This window comes from Schistocerca piceifrons, chromosome 7 (genome assembly GCF_021461385.2).
Source record: "Schistocerca piceifrons isolate TAMUIC-IGC-003096 chromosome 7, iqSchPice1.1, whole genome shotgun sequence".
NCBI lineage: Eukaryota > Metazoa > Arthropoda > Insecta > Orthoptera > Acrididae > Schistocerca > Schistocerca piceifrons.
Window position 1 is genome coordinate 427,368,091 of NC_060144.1, and position 13,647 is coordinate 427,381,737.

The window sequence follows — 13,647 nt, forward strand, 5'->3', positions numbered from 1 at the left end:
CAAGACTCGTCCGACCAGTCAACGTGTTTCCAATCATCAACAGTTCAATGTCGGTGTTGACGGGCCCAGGCGAGGTGTAAAGCTTTGTGTCGTGCGGTCATCAAGAGAACGCGTGTGCCTTCGGCTCCAAAAGCCCATAACAATTACATTTGTCATACTGACATTTATGTATCGTCCAGCAGTGAAATCTGCAGCAATTTGCGGAAGGGTTGTTCTTGTCACGTAGAACGATTCTCTTTAGTCGTCATTTATCCCGTTGTTGCAGGATCATTTTCCGGCAGCAGCGAAGTCGGAGAATAGAAGTTTTATCGGATTCCTGATATTCACGGTACACTCGTGAAGTGGTCGTACGAGAAAATCCCCACATCATCACTATCTCTGATGTGCTGTGTCCCATCGCTCGTGCAACGACTGTAACACCACGTTCAATTTCACTTAAATCTTGATTGTGTCAGCATTAACTGATCTAACAACTGCACAAGACGCTTGTTATCCTATACAGGGTGTTACAAAAAGGTACGGCCCAACTTTCAGAAAACGTTCCTCACACAAAAATAAAGAAAAGATGTTATGTGGACATGTGTCCGGAAAAGCTTAAATTCCATGTTAGAGCTCATTTTAGTTTCGTCAGTATGTACTGTACGTCCTCGATTCACCGCCAGTTGGCCCAAGTGAAGGAAGGTAATGTTGACTTCGGTGCTTGTGTTGACATGCGACTCATTGCTCTACAGTACTAGCATAAAGCACATCAGTACGTAGTATCAACAAGTTAGTGTTCATCACGAACGTGGTTTTGCAGTCAGTGCAATGTTTACATATGCGGAGTTGGCAGATGCCCATTTGATGTATGGATTAGCTCGGGGCAATAGCCGTGGCGCAGTACGTTTGTATCGAGACAGATTTCCAGAACGAAGGTGTCCCAACAGGAAGACGTTCCAAGAAATTGATCGGCGTCTTAGGGAGCACGGAACATTCCAGCCTATGACTCGCGACTGGGGAAGACCTAGAACGATGAGGACACCTGCAATGGACGAGGCAATTATTCGTGCAGTTGACGATAATCCTAATGTCAGCGTCAGAGAAGTTGCTGCTGTACAAGGTAACGTTGACCACGTCACTGTATGGAGAGTTCTACAGGAGAACCACTTGTTTCCATAGCGTGTACAGCGTGAGCAGTACTATCAGCAGCTGATTGGCCTCCACGGGTACACTTCTGCGAATGGTTCATACAACAATGTGTCAATCCTCATTTCAGTGCAAATGTTCTCTTTACGGATGAGGCTTCATTCCAACGAGATCAAATTGTAAATTTCCACAATCAACATGTGTGGGCTGACGAGAATCCGCACGCAATTGTGCAATCACGTTATCAACACGGATTTTCTGTGAACGTTAGGGCAGGCATTGTTGGTGATGTCTTGATTGGGCCCCATGTTCTTCAACCTACGCTCAATGGAGCACGTTATCATGATTTCATACGGGATACTCTACCTGTGCTGCTAGAACGTGTGCCTTTACAAGTACGACACAACATGTGGTTCATGCACGATGGAGCTCCTGCACATTTCAGTCGAAGTGTTCGTACACTTCTCAACAACAGATTCGGTGACCGATGGATTGGTAGAGGCGGACCAATTCCATGGCCTCCACGCTCTCCTTACCTCAACCCTCTTGACTTTCATTTATGGGTGCATTTGAAAGCTCTTGTCTACGCAACCCCGGTACCAAATGTAGAGACTCTTCGTGCTCGTATTGTGGACGGCTGTGATACAATACGCCATTCTCCAGGGCTGCATCAGCGCATCAGGGATTCCAGGCGACGGAGGGTGGATGCATGTATCCTCGCTATCGGAGGACTTTTTGAACATTTCCTGTAACAAAGTATTTGAAGTCACGCTGGTATGTTCTGTTACTGTGTGTTTCCATTCCATGATTAATGTGCTTTGAAGAGAAGTAATAAAATGAGCTCTAACATGGAAACTAAGTGTTTCCGGACACATGTCCACGTAACATATCTTCTTTCTTTGTGTGTGAGGAATGTGTCCTGAAAGTAACATCTTGTATACGCGTCACCGAGCGCAGCGCCGTATTATGCATGGTTACATATCTCTGTATTAAAGTACGAATACCTATACCGTTTTCCTTGGCGCTTCATTGTAGAATTATTGTAATTATTTTAAATTAACATTCTGGCTGATTACAGGACTTTTGGAACTACCACGTTCGGCAGATAGTTGTGAAAAGAGGTGCTGACTTAACACGCGTAGCGTTCATAGTATGTCTTGCTCATAGCAACCCGCGGCCTTGAGAGTGAATGCCAAATTAACTTTTACTCATTTCATGCAAGATGTGTTGCGAATGATTTGGTCATTCGTCTCTGAATAGTGATACTGTCAGTCTTTGCCTATGTCAAACACCATCTCCGGTTGTAATAATTAGATGGTGGCAGGACAGAAAGCCAGCTCAGGCGTCTCTTTTTAATGTAAACTGACTGAGCATGTATCTTTCCGTGTATCAACCCTGGGCGTTGGCGACTCTTTTCGAGTCGATGCATAGCTGTTTGCGTATCTTTGCTTCGCTACCGCGCGGCGTGGGTAAGTGGCGGTCATCGGGCGGGAAGTGAGGGAAGCGAGGTAGAGCCATGAGGCGAATGCAGCGAGCTTGGCAAAACCGTTTACGAAGAACTGTGCGGAACTGAGCGTGCCGCGTGCCGGCGGTGGCCCCGTGGGCGGTGTGGAGCTGGTAGTATGTTCTGCAGTGGCCACTAACCCTGGTGGCCGTGCTGTATTTTGGTTGCAAGTTGGCAGACGGGCAGAATTCATTTATCTGTTTCTCCATCCAAGCCACTTTAGTGGAGAATGAAGTCGATTTTCTGGAAGTGAAGGTATTACTGCTTCGAACTCCGGATAGAAGCATTGTAATTGCTTCCTTCTCCATTTGTATTACCAGTGTGGCTGAGAACTGGTTCGAGGCTACATTTGAAATGACTTGCTCAACATGTTTTGGCTCCGGCTACGTGTAGTGTAACATTGTTGAAGTTTGCATTTGAGCTATTTCTCTTATACTCATGCATTTCTTTGTATTGAAAATTGGTAGAAATCTTGGTGTGTTCTAGTACTGCTCTCGTGAACTGCTGCGTCTAAGCTACGGTTACGTCACTGGACAGTTGCTTTGCATGGTGTTCATGACCTGTTATTTACTCGTGGAGTGACTGTTGGAAGGTGATAAACTGTCAGATATTGAACCGTATCTGCGATGTTCTAAGTTCTGGAATTTTACATTATAGCATTTCGTGCAAAATGTTCAAATGAGTGTGAAACCTTATGGGACTTAACTGCTAAGGTCATCAGTCCCTAAGCTTACACACTACTTATCCTAAATTATCCTAAGGACAAAGACACACACCCATGCCCGAGGGAGGACTCGAATCTCCGCCGGGACCCATTCTGTACAGCTTAAATTTGTGTCAGTCCCAAGCGCAGTGGCCTCGTGCTAGGTTTTGCTAAAGGATATTTAATATTCATGCTCTATCAGAAATTTTGTCTACACTTTGCGCAATTAAGGCTCTTTTTTTTCCTTTCATACCTTGCTTGACTAACATGCTTCAGTATCCTAGGTTGCCCCCCATCCTAGCTCTTAACGAATGTGCTTACGGGGGCCCACCTTGCCTGCGTTACTCGTCGAAGGTTGGGTCGCTGAGACGGCCGCACTCGCCGGTCTGCACATCTGCGATCCGGAAGTGACACCTAGGCAGCGGGCGACACACTTTCATGTGTAAACATTGTAGAGGTACTCGGTCTGTATATTGTGCCTGTTGCAACTACTCCACACAACTAACTGGCAAAATTAAATTGTTGTTCATTGTGATTGGAAACTGGCTTTGGACCTTTAATATTTCATGTAATAACATATTTGCTTTTCGTATTCCAAGGAGCTACTGACTGTACTATTGATGTTCTTCCATTTGGTGTATTACTATGTTGATTAATGGTTTTACGAGTCTAGTCTTCCATTAATTATGTATTGTTACGAAACTTATGGCCCTAAGGTAATATTATTAATAAAATGTTAATTATTGTTGTAATTTTGATTCATTTAGTTTTCTTAAGGGATGTTATTTTTTATTCAGTGGTACTTAGGGGACCGGTTCCCGAGGAAAATCAATCTGATTTGTTTCTTGTAAAAGAAAAAAATTTGTTTTGTTTTATTCTGAGCTTTAGCCAACCTGTGAACATTGTGTTTGATGTCATTAATTAGAGTAACATTACATAGTCTTGAGACTGGTAAATGAACATCTGGATTAACAGACAGTTCAAAGCACCCTTCATTAATAAATGTATTGTTTAGGTAAATTGGTGTTTCCTGAATGGTTATGACATGTATATTTGTGTTTGAAATTAAACGGTGAATACAGTTGAACAGCTTGGGAATCTGGACATTCAATCTGAGTATTATCCTAGATATCCCTAGGGGCGTAATTTTCCCGTTTCAGACACCAGGTTGAGCGTAAGATCCATCTTCTATTTCTTTCACTTTCTCAGATGATGTCTTATCCTTCCGAGCGTTCACGGGTACAGTAAAAGTGAACGTAATACTTTTCGATAAAGTCTAACATACCGACTCGCTGCGAAACTTTCTTATCGCTCACCTGAAAATCAACATAAAAAGATAGCGCGAGACAAGGGAGCAGTAAAGATGAGTATCGACCAGTGGCAGCAACAACATCGCTTAATAGGAACGATAAACATTAATCTCGATAAACCACGATTGTGCCAGTATCGAATTCTGAGGTGAGTGTTGGTAGATGTTTCCCCTTATTACACGAGCGACAACGCAATCTTCTCACAAACAATGAACTCTTAAAGTTGTTATATGAATGATAAACCCGCGACTACTCTTTTCTTGTGCGCAGAATGTAGGTGATGTTATTTCTCTATTGCTCTGAAATGTGCATCATTTGCTTATCCACGCATTTAGCAAAACTTCATGCCACTTTGATGTACGTTTCATGTCTTTAAGGCATGGAATTTTTCAATAGCCAGGATTTTTTAATGCTTTTTTAAACTGTAGTTAATCTTTCTGACGTCAGAATCTCTTCGTTTTGGAATTCCTGCGATATTCAAATTACGTCTCCATTACTTCCACACCTTCATGAAAGCGCTCACCTTCTGCCCCAATGATATCAGACAAATAGTTAGATCAATGATACTCCTAGATTTGGATGTTGAGGCTCATGACAGAGCAGCATCTCTTTAACTTTTCTCGTTATTTTACACACACTATATATATATATATATATATATATATATATATATATATATATATATATATCACCGCAACGGTTTCTTTTAACTGTCGATTTATCGACAACGGCTGAGAAGTGCATCTTGGTGCTTTGCCACATTACACCTCTGGCCATGAGCTTTTATTATGCGCAGTATGAATCGAATCTGAATTTCACAATTGGCGGCCTCTCCTTGTAAGTGTATCTGGCGGACACATGAATCTGTGAGCACAACTGCCTCATGTGATAACTTCTAAGCTAACTCAATAACAGCACGACGTTTCGAGTTTTCTTGTTAGCAACTATTCCTCACCCTTACAAACTTTTCAAACTATTTCCTACCACCCTCTGTATCTCTACAACCATCGAACACTTTGTAATGTAGCTTTGCCTTAACTAGGAGCATCAACCTAAATGCGTAGTTGAAAATTTATTTTCATAGACAGCAATAAACATAATATACCTCTATAGCTGCATGTGTGCATCTTGCCCAGTCATTATTTATTAAAGATGCGGAAATAACTATTCAGTATCAAGTGCATTAGTTTCGTTACTCCAGTTTATTCTCAAGTCTGATCGCCATCTCTTGAGTATCACAGACGGACTCTAGTTAGCGCACGGTACTTGCCTTCTCCGTCATTCAGGCTCCATACTCTGGGGGTGGGGATGACGGTCTTGATGCAGCCGGTGCCCCAGTTCCCTGGCGGTGGGCCGTTTACCCTCGCTGTGCTCCGGAGCTTGCAGTCGAGGAGGGGCAGAAGAGCACCTGTCCCGCCCGATGTCCGCAGTGAGCGGCTCGATTTGAGTTGCAAATTGCGGCCAGTGGATGGTCGCTGCGCAATATCCTCCTAAGAAGGCGGCAGCGCCCCCGGCGCTCCCCGGGTGGGCAGGGCCCTAATTTGTACGGCGCTCAGCTCGGGGCTCTGCTCTGTAAACTAGTGGTTGTCACCGTGAGCCGCAGTTCAACAAGGCAGTATGCGAACCACAGGAATAAGTTGCCTAAAGCTTGATCAGGCTGGTATGGTATTAGAAACTGCACTAACTTTTCACTGTTTTATCCAATATTGTTAGAGGAGTACACCTGTGCTGTTTTCGTAATTATCCCTGAAAAGAAACGGCATCTTGCCACACATTTTCAACGGTTTAACGGACCTAATTCCGAGCCAGGACCCATCGCTAGACATAATAGAGGATTTTCATATCCCCTCCCAGAGCGACTGTTAGCAAATGGAGTAATTCTGTAAAAAATACAACTGCGAGTTCTCATGAGTTACACGGTATTTTTGGAACCTTACTTCTGGGATACTTATCCAAGTGTCTGCAGTCTTTGACTGTGTATTTAGCGGTGTAGTCATACAGGTTTTGGATATCTCCGTAAGTTTATTCCGTTTACGGTACTCAATCGCAGTAACAAACAGGAAATATCAAAATGGGAAGCGTGGGAGTGAAAGCTTTCCAGCTTATAACCCAATGAAAAGATTAACATACAGGGTGATTCCTCCGTTTCTATCTAAGTCGTTTTATGCTACCCCACAAGACACAACAATGTCGGTGGAGCACGTTGTCAAAATGTCGAATTATAATTGAAACTTCCTGAAAGATCAAAATTGTGTACCGGACCGAGATTCGAATTTGGGACGTTTGCCTTCTGCGGACAAGTGCTCTACCAACTGATTTACCCAAGCACGACTCACGCCACGTCCTCATAGCTTTAATTCCGCCAGTACCTCGTCTCCCACCATCCTGACTTCGCAGTAGCTCTCCTGAATACCTGCAGAATTAGCACTCCTGGAAGAAAGGACACTGTGGAGACACGGCTTAGCAACAGCCTTGGGGATGTTCCCTGAATGAAATTTTCAATCTGCAGCGGAGTGTGCGTTGATATGAAACTTCCTGGCAGATTAAAACTGTGTGCCGGACCGAGACTCGAAGCTCAGTTGGTAGAGCACTTTCCCACAAAAGGCAAAGATCTCGAGTTCGAGTCTCGGACCGAGACTCGAACTCGAGATCTTTGCCTTTTGTGGGAAAGTGCTCTACCAACTGAGCTTCGAGTCTCGGTCCGGCACACAGTTTTAATCTGCCAGGAAGTTTCATATCAGTGCACACTCCCCTGCAGAGTGAAAATTTCTTTCTCGAATAATAATTGATAAAGCGTGTGAAGACATGTTAGATCTATTTCACAAAGTTTTTATGAAACTTCCTAGCGCAACAACGGGGCGAGTCATATGTTACTCTTTTCATTGAATTATATGTTATAAGCTCTCATTTCCATGCTTCCTATTTTTATAACTCCTGTAAATTCCGTTGTTTCCGATGGCGAAACATACTTTGTAACGCAACGTTTCTGAATGTATTACAAAAGATTAAATTCCGTAAACAGAATAATCCGTCAGAGGTATCCATAACTTTTTGACTACATCGCCAACTACACAAAAAAGATTTACAAACACTTGGTTACGTATGGTAGAAGTAAAATATATCTCGGTCCAAAAGTACCGTGTAACTCTTGGCAAGTGCTCATTTGTATTTTTTACAGGACAATTTCGTTTGCTGACAGTCTCCCAAAGCTCTGAGAGGCAACTTATATCGATTTTGTGGTTGTCGCTTGTTTGGATACCGTTCCTGACACAGACGAAATGTGGATTGCGTGGAACGGTTCAGTACGAGCAGCTGAATCACACATATACAAGGAATACTCAGTTAAGTTGTCTGAGGAAAGGGTTTGCTTCATACGTTGTATAACACCCCAAATGTAGAGCCCCTAATGACATCCAATTGACATCAAGATATATAAAATTTAGTCTTACTGACCCTGACTTTAGCTCTTCTCAACAAAATATTAACACTATTGAAAGTTTGACCAACAAAAATATTAGGGAACTAACATAATCTATTCCACGGAAAGAACTAAATAAAAAACTATCGGATGATCAATTAATCTACGAAATATGAAACTCTAAATAATTAATTCGAAACGTATGCTTTACTAAGGTTAAAACCCAGACGAGATAGAGTGATCAGAGATAACATTTATCCAAGAAAAGAGTTGTAGCCGCGTCGAGCTGTAAGTTAGCTGCGACTACTATGAACAACTTCAATAGAGATATTAATTCTCTCTCATGCAGACGTCGCGACAGAAGCGCCCTTATTGACCGGTATTAGATTGTTTCAGACCGATCTGGAATTTTAAAGTTTTGCAAGTATCGTCTTGACGTATTAGTCAAAGTTCTGAAGAAAGGTGATAGAACATCTACCGTTTAGCCAGACAACGGAACAGATACTATACGCGAGGGAAAAGTAACTCGTTTGATATTTAATCAATTCTGGGACTTAGTCGTCGTGATCTGTGATTGTCAATAACATTGATGGACACGGCAATGTACCCGACGACGACATAAAATCTACAAATAGAGTTGAGTAGGAAACTTATCACGAAGAGTTCACAGGTACGCCGTGTTGTCGGAAGCTGTAGTCAATGTCAGAATTGCTGACGAAAAGCGTAGCTTTAATTTCCTGAATGACAGATCGGTGTGCTTTCTATTGCAGTGGTTAGATAATTCAGAAGTTCAATGAACTCAGTTAGAACTGTAATACTTCGTCTCGTTTACGCCATTTAATTGAACTTTGTTGTGTAACTGTGAATAATTATATTCTTGATAGAACGCGAAGCTAAATGTGATTCAGTCACATTATTAACTGTGAAAGGTAACGGAACATTGTATTGCGACGCTTTCTGTACGTTACTTAGAGAATACATATCTCTCGATTAACGAAGTAGCAGTTGTTGAATTAGCACAGTAGCGACGCATTAACGACGCTATAATACGTCGTCACAAATCAACATCTTCGCAAGACTATAATGTGGCATCGGTTTTAATGTTGGAACTTATAATTCGAGACATCTTATTATCTACGTTTGAACATTCACTTGCAAACCGGGCATGAAAACTACTGTTATCAAATATCGTGTAAGCTTATAAGCCCGTAGCGAACACGCGAAGGATATTTCGTTTACTGTTCCTTCTCTAAATCCCCGCACAATCGAAAAAAAAATGGCTGACATCGAAATAAGTGTCCAAGGAATAGAAAAGCAACTGGAATCACTCAACAGAGGAAATTTCACTGGACCTGACGGGATACCAATTCGATTCTACACAGATTACGCGAAAGAACTTGCCCCGCTTCTAACAGCCGTGTACCGCAAGTCTCTAGAGGAAAGAAAGGTTCCAAATAATTGGAAAAGAGCACAGGTAGTCCCAGTCTTCAGGAAGGATCGTCGAGCAGATGCGCAAAACTATAGACCTATACCTCTGACGTCGATTTGTTGTAGAATTTTAGAACATGTTTTTTGCTCGCGTATCATGTCGTTTTTGGAAAGCCAGAATTTACTCTGTAGAAGTCAACACGGATTCCGGAAACAGCGATCGTGTGAGACCCAACTCGCTTTATTTGTTCATGAGACCTAGAAAATATTAGATACAGGCTCCCAGGTAGATGCTAATTTACTTGACTTCCGGAAGGCGTTCGATGCGGTTCCGCACTGTCGCCTGATAAACAAAGTAAGAGCCTACGGAAAATCAGACCAGCTGTGTGGCTGGATTGAAAAGTTTTTAGTAAATAGAACACAGCATGTTGTTATCAATGGAGAGACGTCTACAGACGTTAAAGTAACCTCTGGCGTGCCACAGGGGAATGTTATGGGACCATTGCTTTTCACAATATATATAAATGACCTAGTAGATAGTGTCGGAAGTTCCATGCGGCTTTTCGCGGGTGAGGCTGTAGTATACAGAGAAGTTGCAGCATTAGAAAATTGTAGCGAAATGCAGGATGTTCTGCAGCAGATAGTCACTTGGTGCAGGGAGTGGCAACTGACCCTTAACATAGACAAATGTAATGTATTGCGAATACATAGAAAGAAGGATCCTTTATTGTCTGGTTATATGATAGCGGCACAAACACTGGTAGCAGTTATTTCTGTAAAATATCTGGGAGTATGCGTGCGGAACGATCTGAAGTGGAATGATCATATAAAATTAATTGTTGGTAAGGCGGGTACCAGATTGAGATTCATTGGGAGAGTCCTTAAAAAATGTAGTCCATCAACAAAGGAGGTGGCTTACAAAACACTCTTTCGACCTATACTTGAGTATTGCTTATCAGTGTGGAATCCGTACCAGATCGGGTTGACAGAGAAGATCCAAAGAAGAGCGGCGCGTTTCGTCACAGGGTTATTAGGTAACCGTGATAGCGTTACGGAGATGTTTAGCAAACTCAAGTGGCAGACTGCAAGAGAGGCGCTCTGCATCGCGGTGTAGCTTGCTCGCCAGGTTTCGAGAGGGTGCGTTTCTGGATGATATATCGAATATATTGCTTCCCCCTACTTATACCTCCCGAGGAGATCACAAATGTAAATTAGAGAGATTCGAGCGCGCATGGAGGCTTTCCGTCAGTCGTTCTTCCCGCGAACCATACGCGACTGGAACAGAAAAGGGAGGTAATGACAGTGGCACGTAAAGTGCCCACGCCACACACCGTTGGGTGGCTTGCGGAGTGTAAATGTAGATGTAGATGTAGATGTAGATAAGGGTAGCTATTGCGGTACCGAGTGGTGCAGTCACTGTGTATAAAGAAGACAGACGTCCTTCAAACGCTATTGCTTTAATTATAGGCGAGGGCTGCCTATACATTTCGGCGTGCTGCACCATCGATACCAGGATATCTGTTAAAGGTCGGAATTGTCACGAATGACAGACGCCGACCTGTGTCAACTAGACTTTGAACATCCATTTCCGTCGAGCCGACACACACACACACACACTCACCACCTTATTAAGGCGTCGACAATGTGCGGGGCCGACGAGCCGCACCTAGGAGACACACGAACCCACCCGCACAAGGAGTTCGACGCAACGCCTCGGAGAACTTAACCAGAGCTGAACCCTGGTCGTGACAGCGACACGGCTATCGACAGTGACGTGAGAGGGACCCCAACAGCACGCAAGCAGACAATTATTAAATCACTGCTCAAAATAAGTGATTGTCCAGGTACGCTAAAATTTTGTTGTTTTACCTAGTTGGTAACTGTAAGAATTTCATTGTGCTGGTGTCGAGTGGGTCGTAAGCTTAGGATCGTGTGAAGACTGTGATAATAACTACTGTGGACACTAGTAAAAAGTAATCACAAATTTTAAATGATGGCGCGGAGAGGGAGAAGGTTGTTCTGCGATTTTGAATAACATGTACAGGAATCGTGTGATGATATAAGTGAGGTATCTGACAATGATGAAAATGATCAAAGGATTGTTAACGTTGGGGGTAGAATCTTTGGCCGAGTCAGATAAAACTAATGTTCCAAATGTATCTGATTCCGGGCCCGAAAGTAATGAAAAGATATCTAATGATAAGACTTCCGATAATAAGGATAAATTCGACAATGAATACATGACGAATGTTAAACCAACGGAGCCAGGAAATGAAGTTGTCCTTAGTGCCATACTGAAAAAATTGAATATGTTGTATGATTGAAAGGTGAAGTTCGCGGAACAGCAAACCACTTTGAATACTAAGTTCGCTGAACAGCAAGTGACTTTAAACGTTAAGTTCTCTGACATGACATTAAGTTCGCTGATCAACAGGAGACATTGGAGTATAGATTCTCTGGCATAGACGCAAAGTTAACCGAACAGCAAGCACCTATAGATGCTAAATTCGCTGATCAGTGAAGGGCTTTAGAAATTAAGTTTGCTGACCAACAGGCCAATTTAACCGCAGTTTGGAAGGCCAAGACAGCCGAACAACAGGCTAAGTTTGATTCCAGGTTTGACAACCTAGAGTCAATTTTAGTAGAACGAGAAAAGAAAGGCATTAAGGTTATTGATCGTGTCAATAAAATCGATGAAAAGGTCAACACGTTTTCAGAACAATTAGGGGGTATATCTGAAAAGGTAGATGCCCTATCGGATAATATTATTTGTACTACGGAAATGGTAGAAGGATTGCCGGATAGTATGTCTAATAGTATGTCTAATCTGGAGAAAAATTCGTTAGGTAAAGTGGACACGTTTATGTTAAATCGGGCTAAGAAACTGGAGGAAGATTTATCCAAATGGATAGAGACAAAAACAGTAGAAATTTACGGACAAGTACGTTCGGTCATTACAATTGCGCAAAGCCAAATTAAGGCCCAGGCGATAAATAATAATTCCCTGATAGAGACTTTTATTGACGAATTCCACCAAATCAAAGACCAGATACTTGACGATGAACGAAGGGTTATAAATTAGCAGCTAATAAAACCCGATAATCCGAGCAAGAATCAGTGGACGATTTCAGAGAGGAAAACGAACGAATGTGCAATACCGTAAAATATAACTGCGAGATAATACGCCCGCGAATGCAGCATAATACATGTGCAGAGGAACCGTGGGAGGCGAACAGCCAATCAGATGAGGAAGATGATCCTTACGTTCAGAAAGGATGCATTCATCACTGAAAGTCGAACATAGCATTTGTAAAAGTCGACCGTTCTCCATGCATTCAGATGAAAAGAATAATATCCACCCAAAGGTGTTCCTCAATTCATTTAAAAGAGTATTCCTTCGTAGCTGGCCGGAATAAGACAAGTTACAGTTTATAGTGTCAAAGGTCGTAGGAGAGGCAACGTTGTAGGCCAGTGACGCTAACGAGACCAGTAGGTCGTGCTCTGAATTTGAGAAATTGTTTGTGGCTAATCATTGGTGAATGAGCAAACCGGAGAAACTGCGTAAGGAGGTGTATCAACCAGAATTTTATAATTCAGAAAGGGAACCCTCAGGCAGTATTTCGAATGCTACTTGAATAAAACGCGCTGCTGGACAGAACCAATTTCGAATAGAGAAGTTATGCGAATACTTAAAGGTAGGTCACCATTAAATATTCGAGTGAAACTAATTCATGTTCCTGATTCAGACGCCGAGCACTTCCTCTCAGCGATCGATTCAATTGATATGCTTATAGATGATGCAAAACAGTGTAAGAATAATAATAACAACCAATATTATGCTAAGAGCAACGGTGGTAACAACGCGTGGAATAGTGGTAACCAATTTAATAATCATTCTTGGGAATTCTGAAGTAATAACGGTAATTCCAAGAATGGTAGTGATCATTTTGGTCGCTCCCAAAATAAGCATCAGAATAGGACCTCGAATTGTCGATATTTGAAGTGGAATGTTGTGGGAACCGACAACCGAGTGCCAGGAACTGGAAATTTCCAACTGGTGAACGTTGTAACCACTAATAGGAAGAGAAAGTATGGGGGACAGAAACCATTGAACCCTCAACACTACGATAATAGTTGTAGTAACAATTACGTTCCTATA